The sequence below is a fragment of the Erinaceus europaeus genome, chromosome 10, assembly GCF_950295315.1.
Source record: "Erinaceus europaeus chromosome 10, mEriEur2.1, whole genome shotgun sequence".
Taxonomy (NCBI): Eukaryota; Metazoa; Chordata; class Mammalia; order Eulipotyphla; family Erinaceidae; genus Erinaceus; species Erinaceus europaeus.
The window spans coordinates 115416196-115433455 of NC_080171.1; the positions used below are offsets into that span (position 1 = coordinate 115416196).

The following is a 17260-nucleotide window of genomic DNA, read 5'->3' on the forward strand; positions in this document are numbered from 1 at the left end:
GATATTAGGTACTCAGGCTGTCTGGGTGCTATGGAAATCACGTTGAGTGCATTTGACCATCGGCAACGGGGCCAGACAAGCACGAGGCTCATTCTTATTCCAGCCAGGGAAGGGGCCTTGTCTGCATTTGCTGTTTTGCTGAAAGGGTGCCATATTTGTCAGCTCAGCCATGTGTAAGATAAGCTCTGTTCTCGTTATCTAATATTTCGCTAGGCTGTAGCACCAAAGGATAAGGACAATTTAAGTACCCACGTGGGCTAGAAAGCTTGAATGCCGGCAGGTCCAGCACAAAGCCTAAAGCCTGAACCAGGGAAGGTTTACAGTGGAAGTTAATCACTTCATTTGAAAAGAAAGCTCAGAGGAGTCTGGACAAACAATTACAATCTGTCCTGGTTACACAATGCATCTGCAGACAGAGCCCAAGGCACCTGTTGCAATGTTACCTTCAGACCAGTTCTTCACTTTATCCTCTGCATAAGCGTACTTTATCCTCAATTAAAGAGAATTAAAAGAAGCAGAGGTTGTAACTATGGGTCTGGTGTGAAAGAGGAATAAGTACGAGGGGTGGTCATGCCTGTAGTTCTCTCTCCACTAGTCACCCACTGACCCTCCATTTATTAAAGCGTCATAAATAACAGGCACTGTGACAGACGGAGAGAACAGGATGGGCAAGGTCCTGTTCCTCCCAGTTAGCTTTTCACAAAGAAAACTGGAGTTGGGGGCAAGGAGAGCATAAACTGAGAGTTCCTGACCAACTGGCAAGGACTGTAGTACAGACATTATGGTACACAGTCTAAGCCACAAGAAAAGGAGAATGCAGGGAGGCTTCCTGGAAGAGGTGGTCACTAATCTGAGTCTTAAAAATTTAAGTAAGAGGAGTCAGGTTGGCAGCATACCTGTCTGAGGGCACATGTAACCATGAGCAAGGACCTGGGTTCAAGCCCCCAGTCCCCACCTATAAGGGAGAAGAAGCTTCACAAGTAGTAAGGCACTTCTGCAGGTGTTTCCCATTCACTATCCCCTCTCCTCTCAATTTCTTTTTTAAAAAATATTTATTTATTTATTCCCTTTTGTTGCCCTTGTTTTATTATTGTAGTTATTATTGCTCTTGTTATTGATGATGTCGTCATTGTTGGATAGGACAGAGAGAAATGGAGAGAGGAGGGGAAGACAGAGAGGGGGAGAGAAAGACAGACACCCGCAGACCTGCTTCACCGCCTGTGAAGCGACTCCCCTGCAGGTGGGGAGCCGGGGGCTCCAACCGGGATCCTTACACCAGTCCTTGTGCTTTGTGGGCCACCTGTGCTTAACCGGCTGCGCTACTGCCTGGCTCCCCCTCTCAATTTCTATCTGTCCTATCAAATAAAAAGATTAAGTAGGGGCCAGGTGGTGGTGCACTGGGTTAAGTGCACATAATATGAAGTGCAAGGACCTGCACAAGGATCCTAGTTTGAGACCCTGGTTCCCCACCTGCAAGGGGCGGGGGGATCACTTTACAAGCGGTCAAGCAGGTCTGTAGGTGTCTCTCTTTCTCTTTCTCTTTCTCCCTCTCTATCCTCCCCATCTCTTTCAATTTCTCTCTGTTCTATCCAATAAAATGGAAAAAATGGCCGCCAGGAGCAGTGGATTCATAGCCCCAACGATAGCCCTGGAGGCAAAAAAATAAAATAAAATTTAACAAAAATGTAAATAAAAATTAACCTGATGTTTAAGAGACTGTACTAATGTGTCAACATTTGTCCTGTAATCACCATTTCTCTCATAAAAATGAGTTTTAAAAAAATACATGTGTGTGTATGTATTCTCACCCAATAATGGCATTACAGAAGCAAATATCTTATTTCAGTTGTTTAATAAATTTTAAAATGAGAACTACAGAGGTTTGGGTGGTGGCACATCCAGCAGAGTACACATGTCACAGTGCCCAAGGACCTGGGTTAAAGCCGCTGGTCCTCACCTGCAAGGGGGAAGCTTCAAGAACAGCGGCTCAGTGCTGCACGTACATCTCTCTCTCTCCCTACCTCCCCTGCCTTTTCAATTTCCCTGTCTCTAATGAATATAAATATTTTTAAAATGAGAGCTATGACTTATATCCTTAGATATGAAATGATGTCAAAGATTGATTTGGGGGACTGGTGGTAGTGCAGCGGGTTAAGTGCACATGGTGCGAAGCACAAGGAACAGCACAAGCATCCCAGTTCGAGCCCCTGGCTCCCCACCTGCAGCAGGGTCACTTCACAGGTGGTGAAGCAGGTCTGCAAGTGTCTCTCTTTCTCCCCCTCTCTGTCTTCCCCTCCTCTCTCCATTTCTCTCTGTTCTATCCAACAATGACAATAACAACAACAATAAACAAACAAGGGCAACAAAAGGGAAAAAATAGCCTTCAGGAGCAGTGGATTCATAGTGCAGGCACTGAGTCCCAGCAATAATCTTGGAGGCCATATATATATGTTGATTTGAACAAGAGGGCTCCTGAAGGGACGCAGCCTCGCTTGATTCAAATGAATGTTGAGATGAAATGAAGGCATGTGGAAGGTGAGCCTTCTAAGGCAGAGACCAGTGGCAAGGCCGGTGGCGATGCAAAGTTGAGGCTGATGCCTCACGCCTGTGCTGTCTAAGGGCTCTGCCTACAGGGCACAGTGTTGAGACCTCAGTGCAGTCAATCGTCTCAACACGCCCACTCACAGGAGTCTAAGTGGATATAACCAAGTAGAAGAGTTGCTCAGCTGGAAAAAAAAAAAAAAAAAGGACAAGAATGGAGGTTTCGTGCTTCCAGACCTCTAAATAGATGATATGGCTATTGTAGTCAAAACTGCTTGGAATTGGAACAAAAGCAGACCCACAGACAGTGGAAGAGAACCGAGACCCCAGAAATGAGCCTCCACGTCTATGGACATTCAATTTTTGACAAAGGGGGAGGGCCAAGACATTAACCAGGAAATGGAGAATCTCTTCAACAAACGGTGTGAGGGGGAAAATTGGGTTGAAATATGCAGGATGAAACTGGGCCACTATTTTTAACTATGTACAAAAGCCAAATCCAAATGAATCAAATATTTTAATGTTAGACCAGAAAACAAGCAACCCCCCCCCACATGCACACACACACACACACACACACACACACACACTCTCTCTCTCTCTCTCTCTCTCTCTCTCTCTCCTGGTAAGCCTGCCTATTGGGCTCAGAGTGTTCAGAGGCCAGCAGAGCAGAGTCCTCAGCCCCGGGCTGCTCATACACCCACCAAGACGGGTTTGCAATTTATATTTTTAACCACGGGTAAGGGCCTGGGAGCCAACAGAAACCACAGAACTAAAATTATCAGGTTCAAATTACTAGACAAACTTTAGAGACCCCAGAAATGAGCCCCCACATCTATGGACATTCAATTTTTGACAAGGGTGTGTGTGTGTGTATGGGGGGGTGTATTTCAAGGCATTAGCCAGGAAATGGAAAGTCTCTTCAACAAATGGTGTGTGTAGGGAAATTGGGTTGAAATATGAAGAATGAAACTGGGCCACTATATTTAACTATGTACAAAAGTTAAATCCAAATGAATCAAATATTTTAATGTTAGACCAGAAACCACCAAATATTTAGAGGCAAAGACTGGCAGAACTATTTTTGATCAAAGTATTTTCCAGGGGGCTGGGCAGTAGTGCACTGGATTAAGTGCACATAGTATGACGTGTAAGGGCCTGCGAGAGGATCCCAGTTCAAGACACCGGCTCCCTACCTGGAGGGGGGTCGCTTCACAAGTGGTGAAGCAGGTCTGCAGGTGTCTACCTTTCTCTCCCCCATCTGTCTCCCCCTTCCCTCTCAATTTCTCTTTGTCCTAACCAAAAAAAAAAAAAAAAAAAAAAAAAAAACAGAAAAGAAAAGGGGCCAGGTGGTGGCACACCTGGTTGAGCGCACATATTACAATGTGCAAGGACCCGGGTTCGAGCCCCCGGTGCCCACCTGCATGGGGAAAGCTTTGTGAGTGGTGAAGCAGGGCTGCAGGTGTCTCTCTGTCTCTCTTTCTCTCTATCATCCCCTTCCCTCTTGATTTCTGGCTGTCTCTATCCAATGAATAAAGATAATAAAAAAATTATAAAAAAAAAAAAAGAAAAAAAGGAACAAGAAATGGAAAATGGCCTCCAGGAGCAGCAGATTCATAGTGTAGGCACTGAGCCCCAGCAATAATCCTAGAGGAACAGTTAAATTAAATTAAATTTAAAAAGTTCCACAACTCGAATCAAACTTCAGGAAAACAACAACAAAGTAATGGATTTATATCAAGCTGAAAAACTTCTTCACAGCAAAAAAAAAAAAAAAATCAAAAAACCAACCAAACAAAAAACAAACCCCCAGAACAGAGACTACCTGTATAGCAGAAGATCCTAACATGCCGCCGTACATCAGACAAAAGGCCAGCAACCAATATTTCTAAGTAACTCACCAAACTCAGCAAAAACCCAAAGCAACACAGAAATAAAAACAAGCAAAAAAAAAAAAAAAAAAAAAGATACGGACAGAATCTTGACCAAAGAAGAGATCCAAAGGGCAACAGACATATGAAAAACTATGTTCAGTCACTAATTACAAGAGAAATGCAAATAAACACAATGAGAGTTTACACCTGAGAGAATCCCATAAATTAGAAAAGACATTAATAGTAAATGTTGGTGAAGAGGGGGGTGGGGTGGGGAAGGAACCTTTTTGCATTGCTGATGGAAATGCGAATTAGTCCTACCTTGTGGGAAACAGTCTGGAGAATTCTCAGAATGCTAAAGATGCTAATCCTACCGTAGGATTTGGCAATTCCTTTCCTGAGAATATATATATATATATAAACTGAACACATCATCTGTACACCTATGTTCATAGCAGCACAATCTGTAATAGTCCAAAGATTGGAAGCAACCCAGATGTCCATCAACAGATGAGTGGCTGAATAAGCTGTGGTCTATAATATACACAATGGAATATTACTCAGATGTTAACAACAATGAAGTCACCACCTTTGCTTCAGCTTGGATGGAGCTTGAAGGAATGATGTTGAGATAAGCCAAAAAGAGAAGGTTGAATACTGAGTGATCTCCTACATGGGGGAACATCAGAAACAAGGATAGAACAGGAAAACACGAAGTGCAACTTGGACTAGGTTTGGTGGATTGCACCAAAACAAAGGTTTTTTTAAAAAATATATTTATTTATTTATTTTCCCTTTTGTTGCCCTTTTTTATTGTTGTTGTAGTTATTATTGTTGTTATTTATGTCATTGTTGTTGGATAGGACAGAGAGAAATGGAGAGAGGAGGGGAAAACAGAGAGGGGGAGAGAAACATAAACACCTGTAGACCTGCTTCACTGGCTTGTGAAGCGACTCCTCTGCTGCTGGTGGGGACCCAGGGGCTTGAACTGGGATCCAGTCCCTGCACTTTGTGCCACGTGCACTTAACCTACTGTGCTACTGCCAGGCCCCCAAGATGTATGTATTTTCTGATGAAAAGCTCTACATTACTGCTGTTGTCTACCTGTTCTAATATCTAGCGAGCATATCTCTCCCTCTCCCTCTCCCTCTCCCTCTCCCTCTCCCTCTCCCTCTCTCTCTCTCTCTCCTGGTAAGCCTACCTATTGAGCTCAGAGTGTTCAGAGGCCAGCAGAGCAGAGTCCTCAGCCCCGGGCTGCTCATACACCCACCAAGACGGGTTTGCAATTTATATTTTTAACCACGGGTAAGGGCCTGGGAGCCAATAGAAACCACAGAACTAAAATTATCAGGTTCAAATTACTAGACAAACTTTAGAAAAGGGTGAATAGAAAATGAATGGTAGACAAAACAGAAGCTAATGCTAAGATGCAATTTTATAGCTGGATGATCTCTAGTTTCTTTTTATAACTGTGTGAGTCCCTTTTTCATGTTCCCAAAGGGAAGGTGCCAAAGAATTTAGAAGAGTCTATCCAGAGAAAGCAGAACACAAGAAGCTCAGCTGTTTGAAACATGCTAGACCATCTCCAGACAGTTTACTAGGGAGACAGAAAATGAGAAACAAGTCTCTGTAAGAAATGTGTCACGTGGAAAACAAACCAGAAGCAGTGGATTATACAAAGCACAAATCCAGGTGCCAACCAGTTGGCAATACCATAATTTTCCAGTTTCGGGACTGAAAGTTATATGCTATTTTTAAAAATGGAGAGTGAACTTGTAATAATTAATTAATGCTGCTTTTCACCTTTTCCTTAAAAAGAAAACAGTTTCAGGGCCAGGAGGTGGATCACCTGATTAAATACTCACATTACAGTGCACAAGGGCCCAGGTTTAAGGCCCTGGTCCTCACTGGATAGGGGAAAGCTTCATGAGTGGTGAAGTGGGGCTGCAGGTATCTCTCTATCTCTCACCCTCTTTATCTCTCCCTCCCTTCTCAATTTCTTTCTCTAATGATAAAAATAAATAATAAAAGAGGTGACTTAAAAAAAAAAAAGACAGCAGTTTCAAAACTACCTTTATGTATTCACAAACAGGAAAATACAAAATCTTGAGTGACTTTTATTAGGTTCAGAGCCCTGCATCTGGATAGGAGCAGGCTGGTGATGAGAGCCAGAGAAGGTCCAAGGAGGGAGCAGGCACCATGTGTCCTGACAGCAGTTGCACCAGTGCTAATGACCCTCAGGTTCCAGGAAAGTCCTCTTCACAGTGGAGGTGATGCTGTGATGGTTCACTTAGGATTATTCCGAGAACATCTTAGTCAGTAACAGCCAACCTGGACTGAGAACCATCTTACGCTACGTGGGAGATGCTGGGGAAACAAGTAAGTAGAGACACTGTCCCTTTCTCCCTTTTCCCTTTCCCTCCCTCTCTCCCTTCCTTCTTTTCTTCTTCTTTCTTTAAATATTTATTTATTTATGTTCTTTTGTGGCCTTTGTTGCTTTATTGTTGTAGTTATTATTGTTGTAGTTATTGATGTCATTGTTGGATAGGATAGAGAGAAATGGAGAGAGGACGGGAAGGCAGAGAAGGAGAGAGAAAGACAGACACCTACCTTCTTTCTTTGCCTTCAGGGTAATAGCTGGGGCTCAGTGCCTGCACTACAAATCCACTGCTCCTGGTGGCCTTTTAAAAATTTATTTTTAATGTTTTTTTTTTTTTTTTTTCCCTCCAGGGTTATTGCTGGGCTCGGTGCCTGCACCATGAATCCACCGCTCCTGGAGGCCATTTTTCCCCCTTTTTGTTGCCCTAGTTATTGCAGCCTCGTTGCGGTTATTATTGCCATTGTTGACGTTGCTTTGTTGTTGGATAGGACAGAGAGAAATGGAGAGAGGAGGGGAAGACAGAGAGGGGGAGAGAAAGACAGACACCTGCAGACCTGCTTCACCACCCGTGAAGCGACTCCCCTGCAGGTGGGGAGCCAGGGGCTCGAACCGGGATCCTTACGCCGGTCCCTGCGCTTTGTGCCACGTGCGCTTAACCCACTGCGCCACCGCCCGACTCCCTAAAAATTTATTTTTAATGTTTTTTATATATATTTTATTGGATGGGACTGACAGAAATTGAGAGAAGAGGGGAGACAGAGAGGGAAAGAGAAAGAGAGACACAAGCAGACCTGCTTCACCACTTGTAAAACTTCCCCCCTGCAGATGGGGAGTGGTGGACTTGAACCTGGATCCATGCGCAGCTCCTTGCACTTAGTAATATGTGTGTTTAACCGGGCGTGCCTCCTCTTTTTCCTTTAAATTAGTAATTTAGTATTGATTTACAAAATTATAAGATGTTAGGGGTGTAATTCCATAACATTCCTTCCACCAGGAGAGACTCACTTTCCAGCAAGGGCATGGTCCGACTCTGCTCAGAGGCCCTGGAAGTGAGAGGCTACTGTGACTATTACAATGGGGGAGGGTGGAGAAGCCTGAAGTGAGCAAAGCAGCTGAGGGGGGGGGTGTGCACAAAACTGTGCCCTGAGCCAGGCTGGCTCTTTGGCAGCAAGGAAGTCAGGGATGAGGCCTGGTAAGGTAAGCCTTGGGTCAGGAGTTTATGTGCTATCAGCCACAAAAAATGGCTAGAGATTTGGGGGAAGGATTGAACAGAAGCATCAAAGGAGACCCACCAGAAGGCCGCTTAAGCCATCCGGAGAAGTATCAGTTGAGAAAGCAATCGAGGGAGAAAGCTATAGCATTATGGGAACTTATTTGCAGCCAGTGTGCGGTCAATCGGTGTAAAGAAAGCAGAGCTCTGGGTTCGGGCGGTGGCGCAGTGGGTTAAGAGCATGTGGCGCAAAGCGCAAGGACCTGAGTAAGGATCCCGGTTTGAGCCCCCGGCTCCCCACCTGCAGGGGAGTCGCTTCACAGGCGGTGAAGGAGATCTGCAGGTGTCTGTCTTTCTCTCCCCCTCTCTGTCTTCCCCTCCTCTCTCCATTTCTCTCTGTCCTAGCCAACAACGAACAACATCAACAATGGTAATAATAATAACCACAACGAGGCTACCACAACAAGGGCAACAAAAGGGGGAAAAATGACCTCCAGGAGCGGTGGATTCACGGTGCAGGCACTGAGCCAGCAATAACCTGGAGGAAAAAAAAAAAAAAAGAAAAGAAAGCAGAGCTAAGACAGGCTTTAAGATACTGAACTTGATGGGTCTTTGCAGCTCAGTATCTATAATCATCTCTTTTGACAAAGGACATGATACCATGAGAAAACCCTGACTCTTGCCAAGTACATATGGTCTTCAGATGGCATATGGACAGATGGCGTTCCAAAGGTTCATTCAAAAGTCAGCTATCTGAATATGGACACTATTTTTTTCTTCCTTCCTCCCTCTCCTTCTTTCCCCTTCCCTCCCTTCCTTCCTCTCCTTTCCTTCCTTCCTTTCTTTCCCTTCCTTCCTTCCTTCCTCCCTCCCTCCCTCCCTTCCTATCTTTTGCCTCCAGAGTTATCTCTGGGGCTCAGTGCCAGCACTTTGAATCCACCTCTCCCAGTGGCCATTTTTTTTTTCATTTTATTTGATAGGACAGAGAGAAATTGAGAGAGGAGAGACAGAGAGGGAGAGAGAAAGATAGACACCTGCAGACCTGCTTCGTTGCTTGTGAAGTGTCCTCCCTGCAGGTGGAGAGTGGAGGCTCGAAATGGGATCCTTTCATGGGTCCTTAAGCATGTGTACCACCACCCAGCCCCTGCAGCTAATTTTTCTATAGAAAAAATATCACAAATATTGGAGTGATGGTCAGGATTTGTATGTAATTTATATGTAATTGAAATATATGCTATGAACTGACTTACCACATATAGAATCATTAGTGAGTTAGTCTGGGAAGCCAAATCCAATATTACCAAGTCTACACCAGTATAAACCTCAAATGCAGAGTGATCTTGGAAATTTTAAGCCATATTGGTACTTGCTGCCACCACAGTTACCAGGCCAGGGGCTGTTTTTCAGATTGTGCCATGAAATTCTTGTCATTTTAGTCAAGCTAGTGGTTCATGATGGGAGAAATCTCCCAGTTTAGGTTAAACTAAAGAGCTTTGGACTCAAGTCAAAGGGATAAAAAGATTTCTTGCTAAAAAGAAATATGTCTACTTAAGCCCTTTTTATATACAACCAGATGACTGCACAGAAGGAGCTGGGAGACAGCGCATCCGTACAGTAATTTCTTTACCATGAACAAGATCCTAGGTTCAATCTTGGCACTACACAGGAGCACCATGACATTGAGAGAAGCTTCATGGATGGTGGGGTAGTGCAGTGGTATGTCTACTACTCTCTGTCTGAAATAAAAAGAATCAAAAAAATTAGCTTGGGAGCAGTGGAATGAATCCACACATGTAAGGAAGGCCCTACTGCCACGCCCCCCACACACACACCTGAAAATTACTTCCTTTTCTGAATATTTTCTGGATACTCCTCACATTCATAAATTACAATACAATAAAAGGTAAGTGTTATATTACAAATTCATAGCAACTTTTGGACCACAGTGATCCCTGACTCAAAAAAAAGAAAAAAAAATTAGACCTCTTTTAAAATGATCTCTGCATTTCCATGGGTTTTATTTTGATCTCTTGTATTTGTCATCTTCACTGAGTTTTACCTTGCTTTTCACCGTATTGAAAAATCAAAATATTCTCCTAGCTAAACAGATTACAGTTAGCAAACCAACATCAGCATTTTTTCTGGAATCTGCTTTCACGATTTGCCACACGTTCCCACAAATACTGTGCATCACTGTCATCTTTCCTTTTCTCTCTTCTTTCCCCTTAATTTCTATCAAATTAATTAACAAAGCAAAACAACCAATAGTTTTGATAGGCAGTTACTGAGCTGCCCCAGACCTTCTAATACAGACTCCATGGATAGGTTTCAGGAGTACACAGTCCCCATAGCTGTATATGAAACTCGATGTATTTGCATTTTTCTGAGCTAAGAGTCACTCAACTGCATCACATTCTCAAAGGTTAAGAACTACTAGTTAGGGGCTGGGCAGTAGTGCAGTGGTGTAAGGATCCTGGTTCGAGCCCCTGGCTCCCCATCTGCAGGGGGGTCGCTTCACAAGCAGTGAAGCAGGTCTGCAGGTGTTTATCTTTCTCTCCCTCTCTCTGTCTTCCCCTCCTGTCTCGATTTCTCTCTGTCCTATCCAACAACAATGACAGCAATAATGGCAACAACAATAATAATAACAATAAACAACAACAAAGTCAACAAAAGAGAAAAAATAGCCTCTAGGAGCAGTGGATTTGTAGTGCAGGCACCGAGCACCAGCGATAACCATGGAGACAAAAATAAAAGAACTACTAGTTAGCCTTTCAGACACCAAGTTGAAAATGCTACTAGGACTCCATCCTGAACTCCATGGGTGGATGACCTCACTAATGTGTCCTGGAATCTCACCTCCCGAGACCCCTGTCCCACTAGGGAAAGATAGAAACAGGCTGGGGGTATGGACCCACCTCCCAAAGCCCATGTCCAGGAGAGAAGCAATTAAGCCAGAACTCCTACCTTCTGCAACCCCCCCAAAATTTTGGTCCATACTCCCAGAGGAGAGAAAATGTTAGGGAAGATGACTAGAGGGCTCTGAAACCCAATTCCACCAGGACCCAGAGAGAGAGGAGGAAAAAAGGAAAGATATTTGGAAATAGTAATAGGTGTAGCTGTGACTTAAAATGGAAGAGAAAGCAAAGCCATAGACAAAAATGGGAGAAATATAGACAGACTGTTAGAGAAATATCAGTTAACCCTACTGTGACCTTGGGAGAATCACTGCAGTTTTCAATGGAGGGAATGGAGACCCAGGACTCTGGTGGTAGGAACAGTGTGAAATTGTATCACTGTTATTTTGTAATTTTGTAAATCACTAGTAAAATAAAATAATAAAAGAACTACCAGTTATCAGAGACTGCTCTCTCTATGTCTTATCCTACCAAAAAGAGGTAGGAGAGCACCAAAGCCCCTTCTCCTTCCAGTTTCATCTGAAAGTGGAAGGTACACAGACTCTCAACTTAAAGTAGAATATTACAGTTCACTTTTAGAATAACAGTAGAAAGCCTGTCCACAATTATGCAAGGAAAAGTGTTAGGATACAGCAGTGCCACATCATTAGCTTAAAAAAAAAAACAACATCTAAATGAAATGGGCCCGAGATGAAGTTGTGTTTTCTAAAGAGGTACACCTCACCAATCCAGACTATATTAAGAGTTAGTCTACAGCAAATCAGTTTATAATTAATAGTTCAGATAGTAGTTTTCCTTATCAAACCTTCCTTCCTCGGTTCAGAGGATTTGTGTGATGTTTGTTCATTCCCCCTCTTCCTTTATTTGTGTCCTGACTTCACTTTGATTCGCCAATCAAAACTGAATTTACATTTCAGTGTTTTCAGAATATAAGGATTCCCCCCTCCCCCGGTCTTTCTTAGGGTTTTTCTCAAAGGTTGTCCTCCCCCCCCCCCCCCGTTTACAACAAGCAAAATCATAACTCATTCTGACCACATATCTAACATCACACTACAAAGACTGGCTACAGGAGAACAAAGCCTTGCCTGGCTTCTCTAGTAATTCCCCAGAAGCCTGCAAACCAATTTCAATACAAGACACCCATTGAGACTTTCAGTACAGTCACTGCAGAGTAGCTACTCCTCAGCTCTCCAAGGCTGATGAACATGCCCATTACACAACTGCTGAAATATTAGTCTCATTTCCCAAAGTAATCAGATTTCTTTCCAGTCAATGCAGGCATGGAACAGCATGCCCAAGAGTTTACTTTCCCATTATGAACCCTGTTTGTGTTTACTCTCACATCTGCTTCAAATCATGCTGGCTGAAACTTGCAGAAAGATGAAACTAGTCTCATGCAAATTCAGATACTTAAAAAAAAAAAGGCTGAGCCGTAAAGCAAAATGAAAATGTCACCAGGAAATTAAATGCAACTTATTTATGAAATAGCAAGTCAAAGTGCTCAGCAATATTTTTAAAACTTCTGCTAAGGATCTCTCTTTTTTTGCAGAAAATGATTTATTATTTGGCTTGATACTGTTGCTTCTTCCTTTAACATCTGGTCCGTACTGTCACCAAGCAGGTTTCCCTAAGTGGTGGTCATGGCCACCTCTCTGAGTCTCAATCCTTAGACCCCGCTGCTTCGCTGTCAGTGCCTCTCATTCAAGACTCCACCTTCCACTGACGGGACACCCTCCTGCTGCTGCTTTGAGAAATTATTGAACTTGTCATGTGTCTTTGTTCTCTCACCCAACAAATCTGAAACGTTTGAGCTGCAAGGACTTCGTAGAGTGCCGTAAACAAAGCAAAGAACCCTCAACCTCCGTGTGAAGAGAGAATGGTGTTTTGATTGAGCTAGCCTAGAACAGCATTGTCATGCAGCTTGTAAGTTCAGTGAAAACCACTTTTCATTCCAAAAGAGTTTCAATTAGAAATATCACAGTGGAGGGCCGGGCGGTAGTGCACCCGGTTTAATGCACACAGTATGAAGTGCAGGGACCCAAGGGAGGATCTGGGTATGAGCCCCCCCCCCCCCCCCGGCTTCCCACCTGCAGGGAGGTCGCTTCATGAGTGGTGGAGCAGGTCTGCAGGTGTTTCTTTCTTTCTTCATCTCTATCTTACTCTCTCCTCTCAATTTCTCTCTGCCCTATCCAATAATAATAAATAAATAAAAGACCGCCAGGAGAAGTGGATTTATAGTACTGGCAGTGAGCCTTAGTGATGACTCTGGAGGCAAAAATAAAAAAGAAAGAAAGAGAGATAGAGAGAGAGAGAGAGGAAGGACAGAAGGAAGGAAGAAAGAGGAAGGAAGAAAGGAAGGAAAAAAAGGAAGGTAGGTAGGTCCAAATGTGAACTGGACTGGGAAATAGCTCACTTGGTAGAGTGTACACCTAACCTCATGAGTGAGGCTCCAGCATAGCACTGCGAAAAAAGAACTTAAATCAGTGAATATTCTATGGACTACAAACTATTCAAGAATCTGGGCAAGAAATCTACTTTGACACTTGCAATAAGTTTTAGGAGAAAGATACTGTTCCCCAAGACTTGTTTCATAATAGCCCTCCCATTAAGCTTTTTCTCTGTATGCATGCACTTATTCTATCTCTCCCTCTTTCTTTCTCCCTCCTCTCCTTTCTTTCTGGCTTTCTTTACATACAATCAACAACTCCACTGGGGAAAAGAAAAAAAAATTGATGATATGGTACCTCTTTTTCCAGAAAACTTTGTGATCTGAATAGACAGTTTTCTTAAGAAGATATACACATGGCCCACAGACATATGAAGAAACACTCCACTTCACTCAGCATTAGAGAAATGCAAATTAAAACCACATTGAGATCCATCTTCACACTGTGAGAATGGTGCCCATCAACAAAACAGGAAATGACAAGTGTTCATGAGAATGTGGAGAAAAGGGAACTCTGCTACACTGCTGGTGGGGATGCAAACTGATGCAGTCCTTACCAAAAACAGTACAGAGAGTCCTTAAACAGATCAAAATGGAAGACCTTAGGAGTCAGCAGCGCCAGTTGTAGGCATATATGCAAAGGACATGAAAACGCTACTTTGAAGGGCCATGTGCTCCTCTATGCTCATGAATGCACTATTCACAAAAGCCAAGGAGTGGAAGCAGCCTAAATGTCCATTGACAGATGACTGGATAAAGAAGTTATGGGATATATACTCCATGGAATACTACTCTGCAATTTAAAAAGATGATGATGTATTCTTTTTTAAAAATCATTGTTTTTTAAATTTTTATTTATTTACTATTGGGTAGAAACAGAGAAATTGAGAGGGGATGGGGATATAGAGAGGGAGAGAGACAGAGAGACACCTGCAATCCTGCTTTACCACTCATGAAGCTTTCCCCCTGCAGGTAGGGACCAGGGGCTTGAACCCAGGTCCTTGCACACTATAGTTTGAGTGCTCAACCAGATGCGCCACTGCTTGGCCCCTTGATGATGTATTCTTAAGGACAAAAATGAATGGAACTGGAGGTGATTATGGTTAGTGAAGTAAGTAAGAAGTTGAAAGACAACAATAAGTCTCAATGTGGAATACAGATACCTGAAACACATACACATGAACTTGCCAAAAAAAAGCAAACTGTTTCTAAGACTTTTGTGAGGACTATGGTGGGAGTGAGGCACAGAACTTTGATAGTGAATTTAATATGGAAATATACACCTGTACTTTATAATAATGGAAACCATTATTACTCACTAAAGTAGTTATACTTAAAAATTAAAAAAAAATCTTTGTGCTCTAAGGTAGAGTTACGTGGGAACAAGAAGGGTCTCCAATACACACCCTCCTGTCAGAAAAGAAGCTTCAAGCTCTGAATTCTTTCCTTCTGGTTATTGCTTGGAACCTGTCAGAACCTGATCTAAGAGAAGTACAGAAAGCCTCATGATAATTTGTGAGGAGGTTCTGAGAACAAGCATGATCAGGGACCCCTTGTAAGCCGTGGCATTTCAGAGGGCCAACCAAGAGCAGTGGCCTGGGAAGCGCTCACACCCAGAGCCAGAGCTCCATCTGTGGCAAAGTCCAGCGCTCTCAGGAACAAGAGAAGTTAACCTTGAGATGGGAAGGTGCTTGGAAAAGCCAGTGCCCTGCAATCCTGCTGTTCACTGTATGGTAAATGTTTCTGGAGTGCTTCCATGACTGGCTCCAGAGATACAAAGATAAACAGGACACAGTTCCTGTCCCAATGGAGCTAGTGAAACGGTGAGTAAGTTGTCCAGGTGAGTGAATCATAATGTGACCAGGATGTAGATAGTAGCTGGGACAACACACCATGAACAGTGGGTCAGGGACAGCACTGGCCAGCCTCACCCACCAGCAGTAACCCAGCCATGTTCTACTTTTCCTTGACCAGACTAGTTTCCAACACAGACAAAAAAGAATCAGATAACAAACATAACAGATGGAAGGATAGTCATTATGGGATTTGATAATATTAGATGTACTTTTTCAAATCCAATCATCTTAGAACCTTCTCAGTCATCAAAGCATAGACATAAGCATTTGGAATGACTAAAAGTTATACACCTCCACTAGGTTGTCAGGAACTTGAGCTGACAATAGCGTCTTAAATCAAAAGCCCAAACAGCCTCCATTCAGGGCTATCTGAGATGCCCCACAGCACTAGGATTTGTTACATATATCAACCTGGAACTCACATGAAGATGCTACTCAGGAAATATTGAGATGGGGACATAAGTGGAGTATGTCAATCATACAGTATGTAGATTCTCTTCTTTTCAAAAGAACTAACTAAATCTGTGGTCTCACTTTCATTACCCAAGAAGTTTCTAAAATGTATGAATTTGAATTTGACAACTGTCTCTTCTACTAATGAAAAAAAAAAAAACATATAGATTATGCCCCCTCCTTATGCTAATTGTAGTGAATCTAATTCCAAGCTCATTTGCTTACAGTGTAAGGTGTGCTTTGCAGAGCCAGGTCCTCACACGTGTGCATCCAGACTGACATTTTCATTCAGATAGAGTGAGTGACACAAAAAGGAAGAAACAGTCTGGGGTCCACGTCAGGGGACCATGGGATTCCCACATAGATATGATGGGCTTAAACCTCTAACAGGTGCCTCTGTCTACCATCACTGGTCACTTCCATCGGGAACAGCATCATAAGCCCTCTGTGGGCCTCTACAGGACTTTGCCCTTGATGCAGAACAACAAACTGCCCCAAAGGGAAGCTGTGTCAATATACTCTGCCACTGGTCCTGAACTGCTCCTGAAATGAGTGCAGCCTAGAATGTTCCTAGCTGTGACCATGGAATTTGAACTCAGACCTACAGGGATTCAGAGGTTACACAGGCTCCTGTGCTCAATATGAATAGACATGGGCCCTAGGTCAGATCAGTGGGGTTTACAGTTAATGGTATTTATATATTTTCCCCATATTTGGGAGCTACTCTTTGCCCTGATCCAGCTTTATACTCTTATTTCCAACTCTAATACCATCTTCCCAGACAATCAATCTCAGGCAAAAGTTAGTAAAGTAAAGTCATGGGCCCCTTGGAATATATCTAAAACAGACTTCCTAGCTTCTTCCAACATAAAGACCCTAAATCTCACCTGCTATACTCTTACCTCTAGACAATAATAATCTTGCTGATTATTAAACAATTTGTTCTGCTCTATATCTTAATGCTTTTCAGCCACCAAGCTGTAGATGCTACCATGACACCAACCTGACCTCCCTGGGCAGATGACCTTCCCAGTATGCCCTGGAACCCCACCTCCCCAGAGCCCTGCCCCACTAGGGAAAGACAGAAACAGGCTGGGGGTATGGACTGACCTGCAAACCTCCATGTACAGTGGAGAAGCAATTACAGAAGCCAGACCTTTCACCTTCTGCACCGCATAATGATCCTGGGTCCATACTCCCAGAGGGATAAAGAATAGAGAAGCTTCCAATAGAGGGGATGGGATATGGAACTCTGGTGGTGGGAGTTGTATGAAATTGTACCCCTATTATCCCACATTCTTGTCAATCATTATTAAGTCACTAATTAAAAAAAGAAAAAGAAAAAGAGGAAGACACAGAGAGAGTGACAGACACTATTGCACTGGAATTTTTTTTTGGGGGGGGTTGCCAGTGCCATGTATTCCCATGTGGCGCTTGGGTTCACACCTGGCTGTGCACATGTAAGACAGAGTCCTGCCTGGTGAGCTGACTCTTAGTTACTGCTTACAGTGCATGTTTTGCCAACCTGTTCTTATCCCTCCTCATTTCAACCAAGCATACTCCTAAGATTTCTTCTGAGAAAAAC

At 43.3% G+C, this 17260-nt stretch overlaps 1 protein-coding gene across 12 annotated transcripts in view; it reads right to left on the reverse strand.

Moving 5' to 3' along the window:
* The window catches only part of LDLRAD4 (low density lipoprotein receptor class A domain containing 4), a 511331-nt gene that overhangs the window by 68170 nt on the left and 425901 nt on the right, over positions 1-17260 (reverse strand). The gene's annotated exons all lie outside the window — the stretch shown is intronic.